We start from the raw sequence: 4354 nt of genomic DNA, 5'->3' as shown, positions 1-4354 counted from the left end.
CCCCCGCAGCAGGTGGGACGGCGCGGGGCCGGTGGCTCTCCCCTCTCCTGGGGTCTGTCTCAAGCACATACACCCCCAAGCACTTTCCCTCGACTAGAGACACACTCAGCGTTAAGTCCTGAGTTAAGAGCACATGTGGGGGTGGGGGAGGGAGTCCCCTTTTCCCTTCCTTCAGTAGTTCTCGCCGGGCCGGGTGGAGGGGAAGGGAGAGAATGCAGCACAGTAAGGTCTGGGTTGAGGTTGTCTTCAAAATGCCAGGAGTAGCGGCGGCTTTCCCACGAACGCCACCCTGCCCCCAGCACCGCACCCCGGAGGGAGCCCCTGGGGGTGATGTGCGCACCAGGGGTTCACCTGGAAGCTTTGAGATGGGCTGGGAGCAGCCAGGGCCAAGGATTCAGGCTACCGTGTTTAGGGCAGAGGAGTCACCAGTCTTCCTCCTGGTGATAGCCAGTCCAACACGTAAGGATGTCCATGGGCCACACCAGAAAGTTCATTTTCTGATCCAACAAAAGCCAATATCGAATGTTTTCATTTATCATTCACTTAGTTGTAGGATTTTTTTTGAGTGCCTGATAGGGCGAGGCACTGGTAGTAGAATGTGGATACAGCTGTCACAGAGCTCAGAGTCTAGCCTTCTGAAGGGAGGAAGGAGACTTGGATGAAAGCAACACCAGAGACCCAGTGTCTCTCTCAGTGTCCTGAAAGGCAGACTATACAAATGGACAATGGCCAGGCCGAATGTGACAACAGAACTCTGAATGGCATAAGCAGCCCAGCAAGCCAAATCACAACCTCGGCAGCAATTGGACCAGAACAGGCAGGACTGGTCAAGACTGACAACTTCCCTATTTTTACCTCTACTTCCAACTCAGGACCACCAGAGAAAGCCAAATAGACTCCCTAAACCAATGGCAGAAAATACCCCCTGTTTCTAGTAGCCCGTCCAGATTGCCCAGGCCAGCAATCTCCAATCAGAGCAGACCTGAGACCTCCCCCTTTTTTTCACTCTTATGTAAAGCTTTCCCATTCCCATGCCTGTCTGAACCTCTGCCAAGGGCAAGTGTGGGTGGCTGACTCTTGCTATAGCAAGATCTGAAAAAAGGGGGGAAAAGCTGTTTGTTCTCATTTAGGGTGTTTTAGCTTAATTCCACATGTCAGACCATCGCAATTGAATTATGCGGGATGCTGGTCATGCAGCATCCCCAGACTTCACAGGGATGGAGGCCTAGGAATCTGCATTCTAATCAAGGGCATCATGTGATTCTTCTTTTGCAGTTAGAAGAATGTACTAGTATGCTGGACCCAAAATGGAAGAAAAATGAAAGGTTTAAAATCCCAACATCTGGTAAACAGTTTAGTAGAGAAAAAACATAAATGAGACTTAGTTTCAGGCTCCAATTTCATCTCTGCCATTTATCTAACATGTAACTTTAAACAAGTTACTAAACTTCTCTGATGCTTTGTTCTCTGATCTGTAAAACACACACAAGAAATCAATACTTTCTCAACCTAACATAAGGTTATTGGAAAGAGAAGATTAAAAGTATGAAAGCACTTAAGATGTGGCATATAAATGTTAGTTAGCTATTATAATGGAAGGATATTTAAAACCTCAATTTGGTGCCGGAACCGGTTTGGCTCAGTGGATAGAGCGTCGGCCTGCGGACTGAAAGGTCCCGGGTTCGATTCCGGTCCAGGGCATGTACCTTGGTTGCAGGCACATCCCCAGTGGGGGGTGTGCAGGAGGCAGCTGATCGATGTTTCTCTCTCATTGATGTTTCTAACTATCTCTCTCCCTTCTTCTCTGTAAAAAATCAATAAAATATATTAAAAATAAATAAATAAAACCTCAATTTGGAAATTAGCATCTTATTAACATTTCTTCAAAAAATGATGAACTTTGTAGTTAATGGTAATTATAGACAGTTTGTCTTTCATTTACTGATGATATTGTCACTCAAGGACACGATGTGACTGATTGAAGATAGGTCATCCTTTCCATGTTTGTCACCGAAGTGTGGAGATGGCTGTTAGTGGCGAGGATGGTAAGGTTCACGTGCAGAAATTATTATAGGCTCTGGCTAATTCAGATTAGGAGCTTCTAGAATCATAGCTGCATGTGATAAATTATTCTTTAAGAAATTTTTTTAAATTTATTGATTTCAGAGAGGAAGAGAGAGGGAGAGACAGATAGAAATATCAATGATGAGAGATATTAATCGGCTGCCTCCTGTACACCCGCTACTGGGGATCGAGCCCACAACCTGGGCATGTGCCCTTGGCCAGAATCGAACCTGGGACCCTTTAGTCCGCAGGCCAACGCTCTATCCATGAGCCAAACCAGCTAGGGCATAAATGATTCTTGAATAGCAGAATTTACTTTTTCCATTGAGCAGAGTTATTTCAGATTGCTGCATAGATTAATTAAAACGTTTGATTCCATTGCCTAATATTCCCTAGTTGGGAATTATTGCTTCATAATGTATATCAACTATATGTCAATTATATGTCAATAAAAAAAAAGAGCAGAAAAAGTGTATGTCAGTACACATTAGACTGCTTCAAGTTGCCGAGAGAAGAGCAGGTCCTGCAGGGTATTGCCCGCAGTTCCTCTTTCCCACATGCTTTATCGAAGAGACCATTGAGAACACTAATACAGTTGATGCACTCAGAACATATAATTAGCAATCATATGTTAACTAAATTAATGGCACTGTTCAAGAAAACATGTGCCATCTGTGAGTCCAAGTCTTAAGGAAATAAAGAGCCATTCTGGGGATGAAACATAAACAGCTCTTGGCAGCTATCAAGCTTGGCATGGAATTAGATGCCATTTGACATCACACTTTGCTTTTCAAAAGACTCCTGGTTTCTAGAAATAACAATTCTATTTATTTGTTTATTGCTTTTACCTTATTAGTACATCTTCCCAGTAAGTATTGCCGTCTCATTAAATGTTTGATATGCTAATTGTGATATGATTATCGATGTGTGTAGATGGCAGATATCTACAGGAAATTTTGTGTACTTTGTTTGCACACTGGGTTCAACAAGTTGCTGTTAAGTAAAAAATAGTGGGTATAATTTATATGGCCACAACATAGAGCTCTGTAGGTCGTGCATGGCACAATTCATTCCACTCAAGTAGAGTGTAATGTGAACACTGTACTCAGTTGTACAGTACACAACCAGCGGAGGTATATGTGGCTGCCCGGAAGTTGATATGTCTTAGAAAAGCCTTTTTGGCATGCTTCCCAGAAAATGAGAAAGTAAACATTCTTTTTTTATTATTATTTTATTTAAACAAAATTTTAATTACACTTGACATTCAGTATTATTTTACATATGGCATCATGCATAGTTATTACAGTGTCATTGGCTATATTCCCTATGCTGTATTCTACATTCCTGTAACTATTTAGTAACTACCAATATGTACTTCTTAATCCCTTTGCCCTTTTCAGCCAGCCCCCAGCTCCCTGCCCCTCTGGTAACCATCAGTTTGTTCTCTGTATCTATGAGTCTGTTTCTGTTTCGTTCATGTGTTGTATTCTTTAGAGTCCACATATAAGTGAAATAATATGGTATTTGTTTTTCTCTGTTTGACTTATTTCATTTAGCATGATACTTTATAGGTTCATCCATGTTGTTGCAAATGATAAGATTTATGGCCAAATACTATTCCATTGTATATATGTACCATTTCTTCTGTATCTAGTTGTCTATCAAGGGGCACTTTAGTTGCTTCCATATCTTGGCTATTGTAAATAATTCTACAATAAAAATAGGGGTGCATTTATCTTTTCAAATTAGTGTTTTGGATTTCTTCAAATGCCCAGAAGTGGAATTGCTCGGTCATAAAGTAGTTCTATTTTACATTTTTTAGGAACCTCCATATTATTTTAGATAGTGGCTGCACCAATTTGCAATTTCACCAACAGTGCATAAGGGTTCTCTTTCCTCCACATCTTCTCCAACACTTGTTGTTTGTGGATTTATTGGTGATAGCCATTCTGGAAGGTGTGATGTGATATCTCATTGTGGTTTTAATTTGCATCTCTCTGATGATTGGTGGCATTGAGCATCTTTTCATATTTCTGTTGGCCATCTGCATGTCCTCTGGAAAAGTGTCTATTTAGATCCTCTGCCCATTTTTCAATTGGGTTGTTTCTTTTGGTGCTGAGTTGTATGAGTTCTTTATAAATTTTGGATACTAACTCCTTATTGGATGCATAATTGGCGAATATCTTCTTCTTTTTTTAATTAAACCTTTATTGTTCAGATTATTACAGTTGTTCCTCTTTTTCCTCCCCCATAGCTCCCCTCCACCCGGTTCCCACCCCACCCTCTGCCC

The sequence above is a fragment of the Myotis brandtii genome, unplaced genomic scaffold (genome assembly GCF_000412655.1).
Source record: "Myotis brandtii unplaced genomic scaffold, ASM41265v1 scaffold112, whole genome shotgun sequence".
NCBI lineage: Eukaryota > Metazoa > Chordata > Mammalia > Chiroptera > Vespertilionidae > Myotis > Myotis brandtii.
The sequence above is the reverse complement of the archived record's forward strand: the minus strand, read 5'-3'. Positions refer to the sequence as shown.